Source organism: Grammomys surdaster, unplaced genomic scaffold (genome assembly GCF_004785775.1).
Source record: "Grammomys surdaster isolate TR1022 unplaced genomic scaffold, NIH_TR_1.0 125818, whole genome shotgun sequence".
Classification (NCBI taxonomy): domain Eukaryota; kingdom Metazoa; phylum Chordata; class Mammalia; order Rodentia; family Muridae; genus Grammomys; species Grammomys surdaster.
Window position 1 is genome coordinate 282,096 of NW_021620648.1, and position 21,523 is coordinate 303,618.

The 21,523-nt window shown below is 49.8% G+C and overlaps 1 protein-coding gene across 1 annotated transcript in view; it reads left to right on the forward strand.

Annotated features, from left to right (window-relative positions):
• Nucleotides 1-3,232: 3,232 nt before the first annotated feature.
• Vdr (vitamin D receptor) overlaps nucleotides 3,233-21,523 on the forward strand; it is a 52,188-nt gene continuing 33,897 nt past the window's right edge. Inside the window, exon 1 of the mRNA XM_028789371.1 lies at nucleotides 3,233-3,296. The gene's annotated coding sequence lies outside the window, so the exon portion shown is untranslated. The remainder of the gene's footprint in view (nucleotides 3,297-21,523) is intronic.

Here is a 21,523-nt window from a genome sequence, read left to right on the forward strand (position 1 = left end):
GCCAGGAACTCAGAGAGGGCCAGCCAATCTCTGAGACATTGCCCAGGATGCAAAAAAGGGGGGGCTCATAGGCCGACAACAGGCTACATCCGCCCACACCACCCATAGGCAGCCAGGGTCTAGTAGAGATGACCAGAGACCAGGCTTTGCCTTATGGGATGCACAAGGTGGTCTCATGCTCTGAAGTCCCTCCTGCAGAGAGCATACCCCTGGCAGGGGTCGTTTGGTAATATACAAATGGCTGAATTAGAGGCTGGAGAGATGGTTTGGTGGTTAAGAGCACCGACTGCTCTTCCAGAGGTCCTGAGTCCAATTCCCAGCAACCACATGGTGGCTCACAACCATCTGTGATGATGTCTGATGCCCTCTTCTGGTGTGTCTGAAGACAGCTACAGTGTACTCATATACATAAAATAAGTAAATATTAAGAAAAAAACCAAATGGCTGAGTTACAGCACTCCTATGTAGTTCCTGGTAAAACTGATCAGAGATAAATACTGAACAGAGGCAATCTGACAAAGTAACCAACACCACCCTTCTAAGGACAACAAAGAATGCTATCTTCAAAGGTAAAAAGAAAAGTCATACTTTGCACAGAGGACCTGGCACATGGCTCCTGTGACAATCTAGCAGAATTTTGTTTTGTGTTTTGAAACAAGGTTTCTCAGGTAGCACTGCCTGCCCTGGAACTCACTCTGTAGAGCAGGCTAGCCTGAAACTCACAGATTCTCCTGCCTCTAAAGGAATTTAAAGCTACTAGCTCTGAAGTCGAGTTAGCAGAGAATGCTTTCTGCTCTCAAGGTTTCTAGGAAAGGACGTCTGAGAATGTAACCTCCCTTCCAGGACCTGCCTAGGTATGTGTGAGGTCAGGGGACAGTAGGAGTTGCCAGAAAAAGAAAGGGGGAAAGAAATCTTGCTTTTTCCACTGTTACAAAATTTCTGAGAACAAAGCTGGGGTAGAATAAATTTTTATTCAATACAAACACAAAATGTCTTGCTAGAAGGTGATAAACCATATGATAGAGTAACAAAATACTACAGCGGTTCATTGTTGCCTGGAGACAATGGAAAGGGTTTGATGGACAGAGATATGAAAGAGAGCAGAGTCTGGAGAGCCAGGTGAGAGGTGGTGGTCCAGAAATTGTGGGAGGATGGGGATGACATCACTGGGGGTATGGTTATTAGACCAATCATGGAGTGTGGTAAACACAGTGATGACATCTACAACCTTGCAAATTTGCCAAACCTAGAACCTCTGAGTTCTTCCTGGCTGTTATTTATTTATTTTTATTTTCTGTACATTAGTGACTTGACTGAACGGATGTCTGTGTGAAGGTGTCGGATCCCCTGGAACGAGAGTTACAGACAGTTATGAGCTGCCATGTAGGTGCTGGGAACTGAGCCCTGGTTCTTTGGAAGAGCAGACAGTGTTCTTAATGGCTGAACCATCTCTACACTCATTCCCACACACGGTTGTTTTTTTTTCTAGACTGTGATCCAATAGGTGAAAAGTACATGAATTTTTTTTTTGAGAGCCAGTGTGAAATGATGTCAGTCAGAAAGAAGACAGGGTTCAAGTGGCTCTGTCATTGTCCAGCTGTAAAAATGCCCAGTTTTAAGATGGGGTCAGTTTTTGCTGCTCTGCCTTGAAAGATTGACCTGAAGGTTGAATAAAACATTCAGAGATTACTCTTCATCCTCTAGAACATGGTACCTATGTGAACTTCCAGTTCACGACTGTGAAAAAGATCCACAGTATGGAGAAGGTAGGCGCTCATCTTCCATCGCCTCCTGCAGTCTCACAGGACTTCGGAATGCCCTAAGGTGTTGGCTGTTGAGATTTCCTCCTGTGCTTTTCTTCTCGAGAGTCAGCTTTCCCATGAGGCTCTGGAAATCGATTCTTTCATTTAGAATAAGTAATTTTTTTAATTTAGAATAAATACCAGACTGGCAGGGCTCCCAAAAGGCCTCTTCCATTCATTCATTTGACACAGATTGTCCATTCCCGAGTTTAACACCTCGTGTTGCATGTTTTCTGAAATTGCTAACGACTTTCCAGGACGCTTGTTTCCGTGACAATCCCTTAAAGAGCTGCCTCACGTCCTCCCCTCAGATCCCACTGTCTGGAAGCTCTTCCTTCTATTTAGCCCCTGCTGGTTTCTTGGGGACAGTCATCAAGAGCTGGAAGGGCTGGCAGTATTTCTTCCACTTTAACACCCCTGTCTGAGGAATTGTAAGTGCACCTAGCCACCAGGCTAAGCTCTCCTCCTTCACTGGTCCACTGGGTCGGTCTGGGCAAATCACTCGGTTCTCCACCTCCCTGTCCCCACTGAGCCTCTTCAATATTATTTTCCCTGGCTAAAGGAGGTCACCAGCTGTCCAGTGACATTGTGGGTATCAGTATTCTAGAACATTCTTATGTTTATTTATGCGTACATCTCCTACTCAAACGATGGAGCTCTATCGACCCGTTTCTTTCAGCATCTGGTAAGTAGAAAATAATCTTTATCCATTTTTTTCTACAACGAGTTCTCAGGAGCCATCCACAGTGCCTAGTCTAGAGGTGAACTTTGTGCCTGTTTCATTCCTTCACACCAGGGTCTCGGTGGCAAAGAAGGAGGATCTGGGAGGCAGAGACCTCAGAAGCTAAGGCAAAGCCCGCTGGAATGAGTTGCAATTAGCCAGAAACAAGCTCCAACGCTGTAGTTAACAGAGGGACGTCAGGTAGGAGAGAGGACGCAACTCCAGCCTCCATTCCGGTCCCCGTGTGCTAATCCTAACCAGTAGAGTCCGGCTGAGAAACTCGCCGGAGATTCCCCACGGGCGCGCAGAGAACTGCTCCCCGCAGCGCGCCGCGGGCGTCGGGGTCCTGGGTCAACTCAGGTACGGGTGACACACCTGGCGGAGGCGTCTACAACAGACTGGGTAGAACCACGGCGGCGGGGGTGGGTGGTGCATACATCACGGATCACCACAGGCAGAAACGTGGATCTGCACACGCGACATCATTAAAGACTGCCCCACGGAAGGCAGACGCCTGTGCTGCGCTGTGGCCGGGGGTCCTGGAGCCTCTCATATGGCAGGGTGTCCAAGGCGATAGTGCAGTGGTTGATTCCAAGTCAAGAAAGTTTCAGGGCTTCAGAGGACCTAGTGGGCGTGGTTGAGGGGGCAGGGAGGTCCGGGGGTGGGGCCTTGAGGGGGCGGGGCCAGGTGCTGAGCAGTCTCTGCTTGTCAAAAGGCTGCTGCCGAGTCCCAAGCGCCGGGAGCACCAAGCAGTGTGTCCACCGCCAGACCAGGTGCGGATCGGGGAGCAGGGGGAAGGGGGTTCTGGGTGAGTGGTTAGACCTAGGGCGGGCGTCTGGGGTCTAGAGGTCTGAGGGTCTGGGTGCGAGCAGTAGAGTCAGAGACTCGGAAAGCGAAGTTGGCGGCTGAGATCCGGGCCATGAGGTTGGGACTCTGAGAGGGCACCCAAGTCTGAGAAAGCTGAAGTTCGTGTGAGACTGGCGAGGGGGGCAGCCACCTCCGCGATGCTCAGGCGGCTCGGCGTAGGAGTCCTTCGCTAGGAGGGTGCTCAGCACTGGACAAGAAGCGTTTGTTTCTTTCCTTGGACAGGCGCTTTGGCTTGGAGTGGAGGAGTAAGAAGGGAGGGATTGGCTGTCGATGGTGCTACGGTCTCTGGAGTGTGTCGAGCCTGTCTATTACCCCGCGGAGCCCATGTGTGGTCACCTGTGATGATGGAGTGGAATCTTTTAAATGGAGTTTTCTTTGCTTGACTTTCTAAAGCCGCCAGTGCTTCAAGACTAGTGTCCTGGGTTTCTCTTTCAGGAGAGCCTGTCCACAGATGTCCAGAGGGACTCAGGGGCGAGCGTGGAAATTGAGAAAGGGCTTTTAAGGGATAGTTTCTGTTTGGAGTGTGAGGGGACTTGGATCCAGGAGAAGAATCTAGGTAGGATCTTCATGTGATCTCCAGGACCGCTGTCTCCACTATGACTGTTCCCCCACCCGAGGCTGAATCTGCCTGGGCTCTGGCAGCCTTGGCTCTCTGAGCCTAAGCCACCCTCCACCTCCTCGTGCTCCTCCTCCTCGTGCTCCTCCTTCTCCTCCTCCTCTTTGTGGTGAGTGAGTCAGCCTCCTGTCTGGGCCCAACAGCAGTGAGAGGGGCCAGAGCCCAGGCAAGCAGTTGGGGAGGCATTTTCTGGGCATTGCAAAAGTTTCCTTGGACAGAGTTCAGGTCTGCCCCAATGCCCTGAGGAAGGCTATCTTCTTCATGACAACAGGGTGGGGGTTGCCAGCAATGGCTGTCTGATGGGCGAGGGGTGATTCCAGGAGATGGCCATGAAGAGACAGTGGTTTTGTGGTAAATCAGTACCTCTTCCTATTCTTAAGAACTACAGGTGCGTCCCAGTACTCTGGACTGGACTTACCACCAGCAACTGGTTCCATTTCTACCTTGTCTGTTACCTGTCTTGTCTCGTAAGGCAGGCGTGCAGGAGAAATCAGAAGGTTCAGGGAGCAGAAAATGGAAGGAAGGCTTTCCCCAGGCTAGGGAGTAAGAGCGAACTTCTGAGGGGCAGAGAGGGGTTGTCTGGACCCAGGACCCTCAACTCTGTAAACTAAGGGTATTTTATATTTGGGGGACCATCTCTATGCCTTCCCTAGCCGAAGACTGGAGAGAATTGTGTGTTCGGGCATGCAGCCAGAACAGGAGGCAGGCAGTAAGAGTTAAAGTTCCTGGTTTTGTTTTGGATACTAGAGACCCCTTGAACAGAAATAGGTGACCTGGGGGCCTCACCCTGTAGCCTTTTCTAGCTTGTCTGAGGCCACAGGGAGGCCACAGTGACATTGCCTCAAAGTGCAAAGAGTAGGAATCCCCAGTCAGCTGTGACTTGGTCCCTGACCAAGATGGTGGAGGGACTGGAAAAGGAGAGAAAGGAAAAGAGTTGGTCAGCTTAGAAGAGACCCTCACTCTTCTCTAGGTACAATCATAAGTCTGCACATACTCTAGTGGCCCTGGTGCGTTGGGCTCTACTTATTTATAATGTGACCTATTAGTCTCCCTCCCCGTCCACCTCCGAACTAATCTCTTGGAGGGTCTGAGTCCCTTGGGAAGCTCCCAAAGACCCCCCCCCCAGACCTCTGCCTTCAGCACAAATTGTAGATGTGCAAAGCCTAGGATCTCAGTAGAGAAAGGTCTAGTGTCTAAATGGCTAGACCAAGAAGTTACCCAAGACAGGAGAATGCTGTTGTTTAGATTCTCATTCTATGTCTTAGGAATTGGCTGAGATCAGCCTCTCGGCTGCTATTGTCTACGCAGTAGAGAGGCAAGGCCAGGATGCCGGGATCCCGTTTTAATTTGAAGTTGGATGGTGGGTTAGGGGGGTCAAGCTTCCACTTGCCACTGCTGCGAGTTCATCTGGGATGCAAGTAGAGGGAATAGGGACAAGGTCATATTCCATTAAGAGTCTTCTATGTGTCCCAGCATGGTGACAGCCCTCTCCCCCAAGGGATGCCAGCAGACTAGGTCTCAACCTCCAAATCAAGCTCCAGGAGGGACAGCAGCCCTGACACTGTCTTCCATTGCTGTTCTGTTCGGGTGGCTCTGTCTGGGCTGAAGCCAGCAGCTGCTCTAGACTAGCAGGACTTCACTTTTAATTACACTTCTCTCCGGTTTGTCCTTAACCTTGCTTCATGTCAGTGCCCGATGGATACACACACACACACACACACACACACACACACACCAGAGCGACTGTATGATTTATTATCCAAACTGGGATTCTCATGAGTGAAGGAGGTTTTGTGTGTGCCTATGCCAAGACATAAACCCAAACCAGGGTAATCTGGATACCTAATCATCCAAACCAGGAGAGGTCACACGGAGTGACAAAGGGACAAGGGGGTCAGGAAAGACTTAATGCTGAGGTGAAGGTGGGGCAGCATGATCCCCAGGGCAGCCCCAACACCCAAGCCTGCTCTCTGGCCTAGTCACCCAACTCCAGTTCTTCCTTAAGGATAGAATTGCTCCTGCCACCTTGTCCCCAGACTCAGCCCACCGCTGAAGTGACTTTCTTTTGTCTTTCACTTGTGTCTGCTCTTGCCTTTGTTTTTTCCTGTGCCACTGCAGGTCAGAAAGGGACACGACCTGCCAGCTCTTCCTTAGCTTCCCCAAGGGAACCGGGGTAGAGTTAAGCTGAGACTCCGCTGCCTGCTTCCTCTTCCCTGTTTCCTACAGCTGCTTTCTTGGTCCCTCCAGCTTCCCAGACCTCTGGGGACTCTCCCATGTCCAAAAGAAGTCCCACTCTAATGTGAGTAAACAACCAGGAAGGGAAGAGTATTCAGATCTTGTCCTTGTAGATTAAAGGGCACAGGTCAATTAGAATCAAAATCCTGGAAAATGACAACCAAGACAGGAAGCGGAGCTGGGGAGAGGCTACTGAGTAGGGCATAGAACTACCACCCATGGATGCTAGCCTTTGAGTTTCCTGTCTCTGACTGTTGGAGAAATGGTCCAGGGTGGGGACAGATACAACTTGCTCAACCTAAGTTATAGGCGTTGGTGGCAGTGACAGTATCCTATGGTAGTGACATGTGGAAGAGAAACTGTCCTCCCCTCTGAGTCCTCGTGGTTCAGACACTCAGGGAAGCCTCTCTGGAGAGTCCCCAGGGGCTGAGTGTGTGAGTGATAAGGGCATAGGACACGGGGTGGGGGGGGAAGGGGCAGGGGGAGTGGAGCTTCCATGACTGTTTACTCTGGCAAGCCGGAAGTCATTATTCCTCATCACTACAAATGAAAAGAGCCAGTGGGACCTCTTGGGAAATCCCACCTGCCTGTTCAGAGTGGGGAGGTGGTGAGAACCCCTCCCCAACTCCCGCACTGGGCTAACTGAGGGAGGGCAGGGTGGCTAGTGGGCAAACAGCAGAGGTTAGAGGGCGCTGTGAGAGTCTGTGTGCCATGCTTCTGCGAACCTGCCCTGCAGGTCTCATGCCAAAGAATAAAGTAAAGCAGTGTTCCCAGAACCAGATGCCACACAAAGTCTTCATTCTGCACAGGGGAGAGTCCGTCATTAGCAGGGTGTAGGCAGCTGTACCAGCAAGAAAGTGGAGTTAGAACAGCACCAAGCTCCGGTTCCTGGGAAGTCACTGCCTCTCACTGGTCTTCTGATGCCAAGCCAAACCTTTAAGGTATTCTGCATGGTGTGACATGGTGACAGGACTAGTGTGTGCCACCTGCTGGCACTGGAACCATAACTCTAGGAATGGTGGCTCACTGGGCACTAGATACCCGATATTGTGTACTTAATAGGTACAGCCTCCTGGTCCTATTTCCTTTCCGTGTTAAGAAGGAAGGTCTCCTGTGCCCATTCTATAAATGGAAAAACTGAGGCTTAGTGGGGGTTGCAACGTGAAGACAAAGAGTCAGGACTGCTGAAACCTCACTAGTAACCCAGGCAGGGAAGTCTCAGACACTTAGTGCCGCGGCTCCCGTGTTATAGGCTCTCAGTGTTTGTGAGTTGTGAGGTCAGATTTACTCACTAGTTTGAGCAAGCTAACCTGAGCATAAGTTCCCTTGGGCCAAAGGTTGCTCTGGGAATGGTCGTGTCTCAGAAGGCTCCTTCCAACTTCTGTGCCTCTGTTGTGGTCTTAGATACAAATTCCATTCCCAAAGCATCAAAGAAACTCAGCGTCATGCAGAAATTGCACAGAATCCAGCCATACTTAGATGGCTCAAAGAAAACAAAAGAAACAATTCTTTTTCCTTTTCAAATCGCTGCGGTGTGCTAGGTGACCGGGTTAAAGAGGCCACTGCCCCACCAGCTCATCTGAGCTCCTCTCCCTTATCTGGCCCCACCCTGCTCCGACTGTCTCTTTTAAGCTTCTGACCCCAGCTAGCTTTCGTACCTGAAGAAATGGACTCTAGTCTGCTGTGAGGTCTCCAGTCGGGCCCTGTGCTGAGCGCCTGAGCTCATTCACGCTTTCCCTTGACATTGACGTCTGACAGTGTCCTCTAGCATGCAGTAGAGGCTTTGAGGCTGGGCTAGCTCCTGGGAAGAGTGGGAGAAATAGAGATAGAATTCTGGAATGGTCACATTCTAGCTAATGACCTTGGTGGCAAATTTCTTTTTTTTATTTTTCAATTTAATTTATTTTTTACGTATTCACTTTACATCCCGCTCACTGGCCCCTCCTGGTCACCCCCTCCCACAATCCTTCTCCCAACCCCCTCCCCTTCTCTGAGCAGGAGGGGGGTCCCCTGGGTAACCCCGCTAACCTGGCACTTCAAGTCTCTGCAAGGGTTGGCACTTCCTCTCCCACTGAAGGCAGCTCAGCAAGAACATATCTCCTGTACAGTACAGGCGACAGCTTTTTGCCCCCCTCCCATACCCCCGTTCCAGTTGTTTGGGCCCTGGGGGGGGCAAATTTCTTCATCCCTCCAAATTCCATTTCTTTATCAGTAAACCTGGGGTGATCATAGCCACTCTGCAGAATTGTTGAGAGTTAGCAGAGGAAAGTCTAGTGCCCAGCACAGTAGACTTTCTGAAGGGTTCCTACACTCGCTCTGTGGACACAGGCTAAGACACCGGGAATTTAACGGCAAAAAGAAAGATCATCATGAATGTTTCTAAGTTGATAGCACATGGGGGGAGAGGAGGGATGGGAAACTGAGGTGGAGATGTAAAACAACAGCAATCCAAATTGATAACACAGAACCCATTATGAAAGATTCCGGGGACCTCAGGAATGGCTGTCCTAGCGTCTGGCTAAATGCAGATTTCGTACACTGGTTTCTCATTCCGTGCCATGTGTGAGACAAGGAATCTGGAAGCATCGCCGAGCTTTTCAACTGTCTTTCGTTTTGTTTTTGCTTGTTTGTTTGTTTGTTTTTTGTTTTTGTTTTTTTAAATTGAGAAATAATCTATCATCCAAGAGTATCTAACATGGTTACAGATGTTCTGTGACACTAACCACCAAGTTAGGAGTAGAGCATTTACAGCCATTGATTAAATTTTTTAAAGTGTGTGTGTGTGGTGGGGGGGCTGACAAGAGGGCTCACGGGGTAAAGGGGATTGCTGCTAGGACTGACAGGCTGAGTTCAGTCCCCAGAATCCACATGGCAGAAGGGGACAATTGATTCCCGAAAGCAGTGTGCACATGCGTGCGTGTGTGTGTATGTCTGTGTGTGTCTCTGTGTGTGTGTGTGTGTGTGTGTATGTATGTCTGTGTGTGTCTCTGTGTGTGTGTGTGTCTCTGTATGTGTGAGTCTGTGTGTGTATGTCTGTGTGTGTCTCTGTGTGTGTGTGTGTCTCTGTATGTGTGAGTCTCTGTGTGTGTATGTCTATGTGTGTCTCTGTATGTGTGTGTCTGTGTGTGTGTCTCTGTGTATGTGTGTCTATGTGTGTGTCTGTGTGTGTGTCCGTTTGTGTGTGTGTCTGTGTACGTGTGTTTCTGTGTGTGTGTGTGTCTGTGTGTCTCTGTGTGTGTGTGTGTGTGTCTGTGAGTGTCTGTGAGTATGTGTGTCACTGTGTGTAGGCATGTAGGCCAGAGAACAACCTTAGGAACACCATCCACTCCTGGAGCTCATCACTTAGGCTAGACTGGCAGTGAACCTCAGGGGTCTGTCTGTCTGCATCTCCCACTTTGGGATTACAACTCTCTGACACTCAGAGATCAAACTAGGTCTTCCTGCTTCAGGGGGGTGAGCATTTTACCAACTGTGCCTTCTCTCCAGACCATACAGTCTCTTAAATAGCCTCTGGCCTTGCCATGGTTACCAGAGCCCTCTTGTCATTCCCCAGGGCAAGGTAAGCTTGGGCTTGTTATTCCTTGCTTTCCTTTCTAAGTTTTCACGTGTGTTTTTGAGACAGTGTAAGGTGCTGGGTCGCATGGCCTCGAGATTTTTACACACTATTCTCTGTCACATGCTTTTTCACAGGACCTATGTGCTCTTCCACACTGAGACACCGTATGTCCTCCCTCTTGTGGACAGTCCTCTGCGTTGTTTCCAGTTCAGGGCTACTATGAAATGTTAACACAGCTCTCTCCAGCTTCATCTAATGGCATCACTGGTTCACATAGAATCTCGTGTTTGGAGTCAACATTAAAAACAAACAAACAGGGCTGGAGAGATGGCTCAGTGGTTAAGAGCACTGACTGCACTTCCAGAGGTCCTGAGTTCAAATCCCAGCAACCACATGGTGGCTCACAACCATCTGTAATGAGATCTGATGCCCTCTTCTGGTGTGTCTGAAGACAGCTACAGTGTATTCAGAAATAATAAATAAATAAATCTTTAAAACAAACAAACAAACAAACAAACAAACAAACAAACGAGAACTCAAAATTGGTTGTACATGGAAGGTCCCTTTCTTCCACCTGATTTTCAATACTCAATATCAACTTCATCTCCAAAATGACAGAATTGTTCTAGACAAATCTATGCAGCCACATTTAGCTACTGTGGTATTGTCATGGCCCTGGTTTCTGATTGGTAGGAACTTGTCTGAGGCACTGTGGACAGGTGGGCCAGGCATTTTGAGACCTCTGTGCCTGACCTCTAAGTATGTTGAAGTCTTATCTTTCTGGCCTTCCATTAGCAACAGACAGGGGATCAATTGCAAGTCTGAATGCTTGCTAAAATTTCACGACTCTCCAGTTCACCCCAGAGCCTAGTGTTAGTTAGCACCGAGCCTATACTAGTTGCATTTTTGTCAAATGTTTTAGGGAAAATATATTTTTTCCTTGAATGTAAATTTTTAGAAAAGGACACAGAATGTGTATACCCTGTGCATTAGCTACTCGTGCGTAGCACTGAGGTTGGGGCTGTGATGGGATTTCTTATAGGGCTTCTAAGCTACCCGAGATGCCAGGAAAGAGAGATGCTTCATTGGTCAATTGTTCAGAGTCTGACCTTGTTTCTCTAGCTTTCTGACTTGACTTGTCTTGGAAGCAGCCGGAGGGCTGAGATGGGGGTAACTGAGAAGTTGCCATAGGGAAACGAGCCAAGCCTCTCAGTGTTGAACAGCCTGCCCGGGGATACTAGGGAAAGCTGTTATTAAGTGCCCAGCATCTTGGTAGATACATAAACAGTCAGCTGCCCACCTAGCCACCCACCCACCCACCAGGCTAAAGAATGTGGCTGGTTGGGCAGTTGCAAGGGCCACCCTAGCTGTCAGTCAGCTCTGTAATGACTCCAGCCAGTCTGTGCCTGTCGATTCCCAGGGCAGACAAGTACCTGTGAGCCTTGCTCACCTTGGGTGCCAGGCCCAAGCCAGGCTTAACTAAAGTCAGGTCTTGACTATCTTCCCCCATGCTGCCCACACCCCTGACTCCATCCAGTGTCTCTCCCTACAGCAACCTTTGACCCTTATGAGGTTAGCATATTATACAATAGCCGAAAGTCATGGTAACCAAAGGCTAGTAAAACTTAACATGTTCCAGGGACTATAGCAGAAGCTTTCTATACCATTTTTTTTCTTGCTTATGACTCTCTGATTTATGAAAAGGAAGTGGAGATTCAAAAGGATTAAGAGGTTGGCATTCCTGCCCAAAGTCATTAAGTTACTACAAAAGAACCAGTGCTTCAATTATGACTTTTCTAAACCTGAGAGGAACCCTCTTCCCACAACAGCTCCCTCTTCTGTAGAGGTGGTCATTCAGCTCAGAGCTCAGATCCCCCTCCCCTTCTTGTTCACGAAGGTTGGAAATGAGATGGCCGGTGGGGTCTGGCCAGGGTGAGCAGGACAGATCCAACTGGCCGGGAGGTGCTGGAAAACACCTTCGGGGCAGAGTTCTTTGTTCCAAATGGCTCTGAATTTCCGGCCTTGTGCCAGGGATGGGAAGTTACCTCTGCCCAGCCTATTTGGCAAGCACATGCACATCTTGGGTGCCATGTTGTAAAGGAGTGGAGGAGGGGCTGCCTCAGGTAAAATTCCATCTTAATGAACTCCATTTGAGTTCTGAGGCCTTTGTTACAGTCCCACGTGCAGCCTGGGAAACTGGAGGTGAAGGGAAATAATTCAAGTTAGGTGTCTCCTAATGAGGTCCCTAGATGTCCTAATTCTGGGAAAAGACAAAGAAGCAAACCCATAGCAGAACCCCCTTGAATGGCAAATGGCTGAGTAGTTGAGGGCAGGCCTGGTTGAGGAAATCTTGGACCTTACAATTCTGTGACAATGTGTTCAGTTGCCTGGTCTTCCTTTCTACTACAAGCCCCAATAACAGATCCCACTCCAGAAAAGTCCTGATTCAACACAGGGTCCTAGCACATCCCAGAGTCATCCAGATAAAGCTCATCAGATATAAACACCTTTGTGTGTAGACAGACTGAGTACGCTGAGCCACAGAGGCCCGGTGAGGGATAGCTGTTTGCATGGTTACGTTATCTTTAAAAGCCGGGCTGAAGTTTAGGTGAATCCTCCCCAGTGATTATATCCATTGGGCACAGTCACCAGCACCAAAATTGACTGAGCAGGCATGCCGTGTGCCAGACACAGGACTAAGCAGTTGGCATGAATTAGCCCACGGACTCCTCACATGGCTTAGAAGGTGTGGACTGTGATTTCTCTCATCTCACAGATAAGGAAACAGAAGCCGAGAGAGTGCAGGCAATTGTGAGTGCAGCCAGTAAAGGGAGGGACCAGGGACTGCACCCAGCCATGTAGGCTGGGCCCAGAGCCGCCACCCTTCTAGCTGTGTTGTGGGCTGGTGCAGGGGTCAAGGCCAGAGAATAAAGCTGGAGGGGAGAGGTGAGATGGACAGAAGGACTTCCGGCCGGTATTCAGATGGGGGCTGTTGTAAGCCTGCAAGAATGCTGTTGAAGCTATAGCCCAGCGTGGCCGCATGATCCAGTTAGGTTTTTATAGCAAACTGGACATGCTAGACAGGTAGTGTTCGGTTTTGTCCTGTTTTTAAGTGAAATCCACCCACCTCTCCCTGTCCCTCTTTCTTATTTTCTCCAATGCACGTGGGGGATGGCGTAATGTGTATGTGTGCATGTGCATGCGTGGGGGTCAGAGGTCAATCTCAAGTGTCTTTCTCAGTCCCTCCTACACATGTTTTGTTGAGATGTCATCTCTGACTGACACCTCTCCAGTATTACAGGCTCAACACCCACCATGTTGGCTTTTACGTAGGTGCTAAGGATCCAAACATTGGTCCTTACGCATGGCAAGCACTTTATATCAGTCGAAATCTCTGTTTTTAAAATAATTTTTTTTCTTTCTGTAAGGGGAGTCAGAGGCAGGATTCAAGACAGGGTTTCACTGTGTAGCCCTGGCTGTCCTAGAACTCAATCTGTAGACCAGGCTGGCCTCGAGCTCAAAGAGGTCCACCTGTTTCTGGGGTTAAAGGAGTGTGCCGCCACCATCCTGCTGATAATGAATTTTAAGAACTTTCTATCTCTGTTGGTAAGGGGCGTAGGCAACAGAACTCAGGGTCTCTGAGGTCCTCTGGGCCCTCTGGCGTTCTCCACTACTTTATTTTAACAGGTAAGTGCTGCCCAGAGTCAAATGGGGGAAGCCTCTCACTGGAGGAGTAGAGGATAGAAGCCCTGTCTGTGGTGAGTGATCAAGAGAGAGTTCCGGTGACATCTGGAGTTCCTTCACTTCCCCCTCCCTGTCTCTCCAGTCAGTGATCCCCCATGAGCATTAGAGAGAAAGTCATTAAGAGAAGATTTTTAAAAAGCTAACAAGGCTGGGGGCGTGGCTCAGTTGGCCAGGGGCGTGGCTCAGTTGGCTAGGGGCGTGGCTCAGTTGGTAAGGTGCTCAGCCAGCATGCCCAAAGCCTTGGGTTTGACTCCCTAGCATGGCATAAACTGGGTTTGGTGGCACACACCCGAAATCCCAACACGTGGGAAAGGAAAGCAGGAGATCAGAAGTTCAAGGTCATCTTTGACTATGTAGGGACTTAGAAGCGGGGCTGGACTACATAAGACACTGTCGCAAACAAACAAACAAAGCAAACAAAACCACAAAGCGCTAAACAGTTAAAGGGGTGCTAGGCAAAAAACGAAACAAAACCACACAAACAATGGAGCTTTGTTACAAACCTACTGCTCAGCACACACTACAAAGGGCCTGTGTGCCTGTGCCTGGTGCAGGGAATTGAACCTGGGACACTCTAGTCCAGCACTGAGCTATACTCTCAAGACCTGTTCTGCACTAGGTTTCCGCCCGCTGGACTTAGTGCTCCTGGAAGCCAGCAGAGAGCTAGCCATGCTTCTCAGATCCTTAAACGTGTCTCTCTTAGCTTCTGCCTTCTTCCTGAAATCCATTCCTCCTCTTCAGTACCTGAGAGAATCATAGTAAAGCGACAGCTAACGTTTCCACAGACGGAGAGTGACAATTTTTGTTACACATCTGGAAGTGTTTTATCTCCGTTGATTCAATGGCCGTGTGAGATTTTGTATAGTTTACTTGAGACTCATTGTAGGAGCAAGAACTATGGAGACCTACCACCCCTGGCTCCCACAAGACTGGACCGTCACTTTCTACCCAGTCTACAGGTAGTGGCAGGTGACAGCAGGCACTGATAGACAGTTGTGACTGACTACCGCTGATTACTGAGTTGCTACATCTCTTTAAAGCCTGGCTCCAGGGGAAGTAGGCAGTGGGCAAAGAAAACCACCTAAGAGGTTGGTGGCCCATGGCCAGCTTCTACCCCCCACTGCCTGTCACCCTGAGCTATTATTCCAAAAGCCGGGCAGAAAATAGCTCACTCCGGGGAATTATTTTTGTCTCTGTTAAACTTCAATCCAGAACCCGGCTACAGAGCTGTTTTGCAGGTCAGGAGGCGTTCTGGGACAGAAGGGGAAGCAGTGGATGGAGGGGTCACCCACCTCTCCTCCCAGGGGCAGAAAGGACCATGGCCACGGGCCCAACCTAGAAAGCTGTACACCGGATGCTTAGCTGGCAGTGGCTCCAGGTACACGGTGAAGCGGTGAAGTGGGCCTGGGTAGGGAGGATGGTGAAGCAGTGAAGCGGTAAAGCGGGGCTGGGTAGGGAGGACGGTAGTGATAGAGGGCAGTTGATCATCATCACCTCTCTCTGCAAAGCTTAGCTCCAGGGGACAGCAGGCATGGGGAGGACCTGCGCACAGCGTGCTTTCTGCTTTGCTGGCAAATTGGAAGCCAGGGGGCGTTCTGCCTCATACATGGGACCTACATGCGGCTGGGGGGTGGGGTGGGGGTGGGGGAAGCTGACAATGAGCCACCTTCTACTTAGGTCTCTGCTTGTGTGCAGCAGGTTGCTGACTACCAGAAGAGAGAAAAGCCATTCCTCTTAAGACCCAGGGGTTAACTCCTCTCACCCGAGGCAGCATTTATTAAAAGCTGTCCTATGAGTTAAATCTACTCCACCTCCCTCTGCCAAGGGTACCGAGAAAAAACAAAGAAGAGGAGGCTACCCAACAGGCAGGAGCTGGGTAAAGATCTCTCCTACCACCCTGTGGCCCTGGGGGAACCCCTCCCTCAACAGTATTTGGCCTGATACATTAAATTCGAACATTGTTTTTCCTTGGAGCTTTGAGGGTAAGGTGAGGCTTGGGTATGGACCACCAGTGAGTTTGGACATCTGCTCTCAATACAGGTTGGCATATGCTAATAGACAGCTGGCCACCCCTGCCCATGATGTAAGTTGTTTGTGAGCACTGTATATTTTCACACCCAGCCCCTTCCTTAATGTGATCCCTGGCAACAAGGAGGTGACTTGTTAGCCAAGAGGGCAGGGTAGACTGAGAGGCCTGGCAAAGGAGATCTGGAAACTGGGAGGTATCAGCTCTTCCTGTGCCTGGCAACCGTATCTTGCCACTCTGGAGAACCTGATGAATGGAGGGAAGGTTGACCGGGGATTCGGAGCTGCCTTTTGTCCAGTTTCCATCTGCCCTTGTTAAACCATTTGTTCTTTCAATAATCTCTCCTGAAACTTTTTTTTTTCGGCCTGAAGCTGGGCTGCAGTGTTCTAGCACTCCCTCTCTCCTTTGCCTCACCCTCGTAGCTCAGTGACTAATGGCTCTATGAGAATTTCCCTAGAGCTCTGGGTCTACACCACATCCCGTGGAGATGAGGCCAGGGGCTCCCCTATGTGGTTTTGTCCTTTCTTGTGCTTATTCTGCATTTATAACATGTCACCCTCAATCAAGGGGTCCTGTTTGTCATACTCTGTGGACCGTAAGCTTCGAGAAGACCAGAATTACGTCTTGCTCATCATATACTTCCAGCTTCTAGGGAGAGCTTTGCCTTGTAGTGGGTGCTAAGGCTAGGCAGAGATCACTATCAAAGGGCAAGTAGCAGCCGGGGAGTTAGCTCAGTGCTGGGATGCCGGGTGGCATGCTCAAGGTGCTAGGTTCAGTCCTCAGTACAAACATCAGGTAACAGAAGCCTGTGTCTACCACTGTGAGGTCAAGAAGAAGCACCATTGCTCCCTTGCCCTTAAATGGGTCCCCAAAGGGATCTACACACAAAGATGGCAAGACCCTGAGCAAATGAAAGGTATGGGGGGAGGTTTCTAACCAAAAACTGGGGAGCAGCTGCTGTTGCTTGGGGTGGTTGCTTGTGTCCTCTAAGGTTTGGCCTAGGCCTTGAGAAGCTGCATGGACACATGGGACACCTCTCCTCACTAAGGACCCATAAGATGGAGAGGACACCTCATGGTCAGTTGGTCCTTCATGGGAGCTGGACCTTGCCAAGCCTGCTTATCTCAGAGAAGCCTGGAGCCCGTCACTGATTCCAATGCAGAACCTGTCCCACCTAGAGTGAACGGGAAAGCCAATGAAGGTCTCATTACAGCTGGCATCAGGTCCTCTTCCAGGACCTTCCAGGACCTGGGGCAGCTAGGGTACCACATCTCTGACTGTCACCTCCCAGCTATAGCCCCCTGGCACCTGCCTTTCCCTGTATTTCTATACACAGTGGGGGGCAGGAGTAGGGTAATGGTCACCTGTGTCCTCATAACAGACAGAAGGACATCTGGGGGACTGCCATGAATTCAGACCCTCTGTGGTGAGAACAGAGGTGTGAAAGGGGACAGATGGCAGATCATAGGCCAGGGTAGCAACTGGGAAACCATGAGCATTGTCTTCCTTATGGAGAGAGCCTAGATATGCAGGCCAGTTTCTCTGCTTATTTAGAGAGAGAGAAATGACCCAGTGCTTTGCAAGCCATGGTGAGTGGATGGATTGGCTAGTTACTTGTGCAGCCTGGCAAATGCACGACTTCCTGAGCAACATCTGGGATGGAAACCTTAGAGTGGGGTGTAGGATTCCTGTCCTCCCCAGTCTAGAACCTGCAGCCCCTCTCATTCTTCTAGCTGATCCAGCAAACGCAGCTCTGTGATGATGGCCTCTCAGGGGTCTCCTCTGGTCATCATAACAGCCCCATCGTGTTACTATTTGTGGATGAGCAGCCAGGGACGGACACTGCTTAGGGACAGGGCTTAGGGTAGTGAACGGCTTTAGAGGCCAGATCACCAGTGTCTTAGAATTCACAAGGACCTGGAGTGTTACCCTGTCACTGATGCAAAGAGAATCCAAGTGACTGAAATGGCTTCGGTCTCAGCAGGGAAATAAGAAAAAGAAACCTGACCAGGGTCAACTCGGACAGGGAGCCAAGGGTGCCCAAGCATTCAAATGTTCTTTCTGCGCTCCAGAAAACCAGCCTCCGGAACTTCTGCAAGCATCCCAACTGGAGAGAGAGGCATGGGGCACCCAAAGCTGGGCTTGGGGATGCCTTGTTTAGTGTAGTTTCTGCTTTGCTTTGTTTGGTTGAGACAAAGTTTCTCTGTGTGGCCCTGGCTGTCCTGGAACCCTCTCTGTAGAGGAGGCTATCCTCAAATTTACAGACAGCCACCTGCCTCTGCCTCCCAACCTCTGGGATTAAGGGACTGCACAGAGGCCACCACCCCACCAGGGGATGTCTCAATAGAAGAAACATTGTATCTACTGTCCGGAGGATATTTTTTCAAAAAACAAAGGCCCATTTAACTCTCAGCTATATCAGCAATTGCAGGGTTAGATACTCACAGGAGTCTGGGTTTGCCTGTATTTGGGGGGTTGTCCCAATTTTTATTTCTGGGTCTCCAAGTCACCGGTGGGGGGGGAACATTCCTCTTGTCCCACCAACTTTTACCTATATCCCATATCCCTGAGCAACGCTCCCATCCTGATATCCTAGGAAGGCCCACCCACATGGAGTAAGACCGGCCGGGTGCACTCCCTTGCATATCAGTGGCTTCTGCTATATGGGCTCCTTGGCTATGAAGGCTGAAGCCAAGAGTTGTGCACACAGAGGCAGTGGTGAGTGCATAGACCGGATCCACCTTTCTATTTCTCAGTATTTGTTGTGTGAGCGGGATTGCTATTAAATGGCCACCACATTGTTATCAAGGCTTTTATAGGGGCCTTCCCACAGCTGCCTTAAAGAACGAACCCCATCCTATGGTTCAATTGTCTTAGGATTTTCGGGGTGGTGGAGAGGAAACACTCTCTTGTTCTGTAGCCTTAGATAACTTTCTTTCCTTCTGAGGGCCTCAGTTTCCCTTAGCTGTCAAACCTGAGAGATTAGCTTTGTGTCTTAGGATAGGGTTGACTCCCTGTGTGCTCCACCAGCCCTGGGGGGCTGCCCACGCTTTCCAGCAACAACGGGGCCTCCTGCCTGTTACCTGGAAAGCAGTAATCAGCCCAGAAATCTTGTTGACAAAGCTGAGGGCACAGTTTCCACTGGAAAAAGAGCAGCGTGCAGGAATAATTGTTGCTGATAAGAAGTGGAAATCCACCTAGCAAGCCGTGTGTCTCCTGTCTCATCGCCTAGGGGCCCCCATCCCAGCTCTAAGACACTCAGACGTGATAGGACCATCAGCCAAGAGGTTCTTGGAAAATGGGAATGTGTAGCCCGGTTTCTATGGCATGACTCTCTAAGCGTTGATGCTTTGGGGTACCAGGTCATGACTTTGAAAGGTTCTCAGAGATATATTTCAGAGACAAATAGTCTCAAAATGGCTGAGTAAGAACCAACTCAAAGGGTAGACTTCCTGTCAACTGCAGGGGCGGTCAGCCACTGGATTTACTATTCTTCAGTTAGAGGTTAAATATGTTTGGTAAGCATAATAAATGTGCAGAGATGCTGACGTGCTGAGGACAGAGGCCGCAGACTGTCGTGATTGGAGCACAGGTGGCAGCCACGCGCAGGCTTCTGCCGGCCCCTTCCCTCCCACGGAAGCAGACACAGCCTCACCTTGTACAAATCATGAGCTTACCCAGGATCGATGAAATTGAAATGCGCCTAAAGTTTCCTACCTCTCCACTCCACAGCTACTCCACTCACACTATTAGATTGTAGGCCTTATTATTTTATGACAATTTGCTGTCTAGTGGCAGAGAAGTCCCCTTTTCTAATTGTACAATGATCCCACGTGGTGGCTCCTCTAAGCCCTCCCCAGAAAGACCCCAAGGGAGTGGCTTACCAGGCTCCTCCGAAAGAACTTGACCCAGCACAGCAATTGAAAGCTACGTGGCTTCTGGGCTTAATGAACTCTCTAAAATCTATCCAGAGAGAGTGGGTTGACATGAGAGACGGTTCCTCTTTTTCATTAAAGCCGACAGGAATGTTCTAGAAAGGCGCTAAGGTGGTTGGGTTAGGTGGTAGTAGGTCACCTTTCAATGCTGAGATTTTCTGGCACAACTGGTAACCGTAAGGGTTTCACATCGGGAACTGTAGCCTGCATAAGGTATTTTCCGGCCTTTCACACTGGTAGCTAATCTACGCATCTAGGGGAGGAGGCAGTGAGCCAGTGGTCATTTAGATTCGGCCTGCTTGGACAGTACCGCCTCTCTCCCCATTTCACTCTGTGCCCCGATCCTGCTTCTTCTGGGAGATACTGCTGAGCTGGATCTAGAGATATAGAGAAAGTGGGGTACAGAGAGAGTGAGGCAGAAGGAAGGAACTGTGTCACGGTGGCTGGCCCTGATACTGCTATGCCTAGGTGACAAGTTAGAAGGGTCATACAGAGCTCATCCTGGACACACACACACACACACACAAAAATTAAATTAAATTAAATTAAATTAAAAAGCAAGAGACAGGCATGCACACGCAAGTCCACGTGCAGAGTTCTTAGCAGGCACATAGGCCTGCTTACCCGAGAGGAGCCCGCTGTGCAGTTCTCTCTGTCAGTGTGAATGTCAGGAAGAGGGATTCTCTCCCTTGTGGGGAAATGACTTGGTTTCTGATTTTCTTCTAGAAAGACTGGAGGACTTTGACAACCATTAAAAAGCTGAGTTCTGACCACTGAGGTCCCAAGCTGGCTGAAGACCCCTCTCCGGGACACTCATTGTCCACTTGGGGTATATGGGGTCACACTGCTCACAGGGCTTTATTGCTCTTCCTGTCAGCATCTAAAGATGACGTGCCACCCAAGAATGGGGGGGCTTATCAGGGGTCAGGGATCAATTTCAGTGACGGCCTTGTTACAGTGGAACTTACTTGGAGCTGGAGAAGATTTCAGTGGTCAGCCCCTTTCCAACTCCATGTCATCTGCACGGTCACAACTCAGTCACCCTCGGGACCCCTCTAAGAGGTTCAGTTGTGAGTACAGAACTTAATCTGAGCTCAGGGTCTTTGCTGCCAGAATGTGACACCTTCAATTTGAACGTCACAAGTGGGGGCGTAGGGAGGCAACGGTTGTGACATCCGTGTTGGGCAGGAACTGTGTGATCTCATTTTTTGCTAAGGCGAGGTCAGGGCTAGGTCGGGGTCAGGAGCAGGTTGCTCTGGGGACAGCCCCAGCAAAAGCAGTAGGATGTTCTCCTTGGTGGTAAGTAAATTTAAGGGACAGGGGACAGGAAGTGTTTTTTCCACTGGTCCCCATTTTAAGCCTGTGTCTCTGACACACTTTCATATCAACTTGACCTTGGACCCTGAAACTGACTCTAATGTAATTTCTCCTGCAAGGTCCATCCAGAGTTTGACTGGACGGCAGACAACTGTGTGGTAGACAGAATTTCCCAGATGAGGGAGCTGGCATCAATTCTTCTTCCCTCAGGACCCGGGGGGTTGTTGTCTTTATTGTTTCTCGACTTAGTAGACAAGAAGGCTGTCCAGGCCTTAGGCTGGGCAAGCGGCTGAGTGACTCCCACTGGGAGTGTGGCAGGGTGGTTGGAGACTCAGCTGAGCTCCAAACACAATCAGCTTCCCTCGGTTCTCCTATCCCTAAGTCAGGGATAACAATAGTGCTGCCTAATGAGAGTGTGGTTAGGCTTAAATAATGAAGCCTGGGAAGATCCTGGAGCAGAACCCTGTACAGAGCCATAGGTGTCTGCTCCGAGGACTGTCACCGGGAATGGGAGGAGTTTGCAGAAGACAACTCTGGCACTGGACTTAGATTGCCCTCGTTTGCCCTTGCTGGTACCACCCACCACCAGGCAAGTCACCGAAGATGCTCTGAACTTTGGTTTGGGTATCTATAAAACAAAGGTTCTCCTAATGTTCCCCAGCTCAAAGACAATGGTGAGGATTAAGCAAAATAAAGTGTGTATC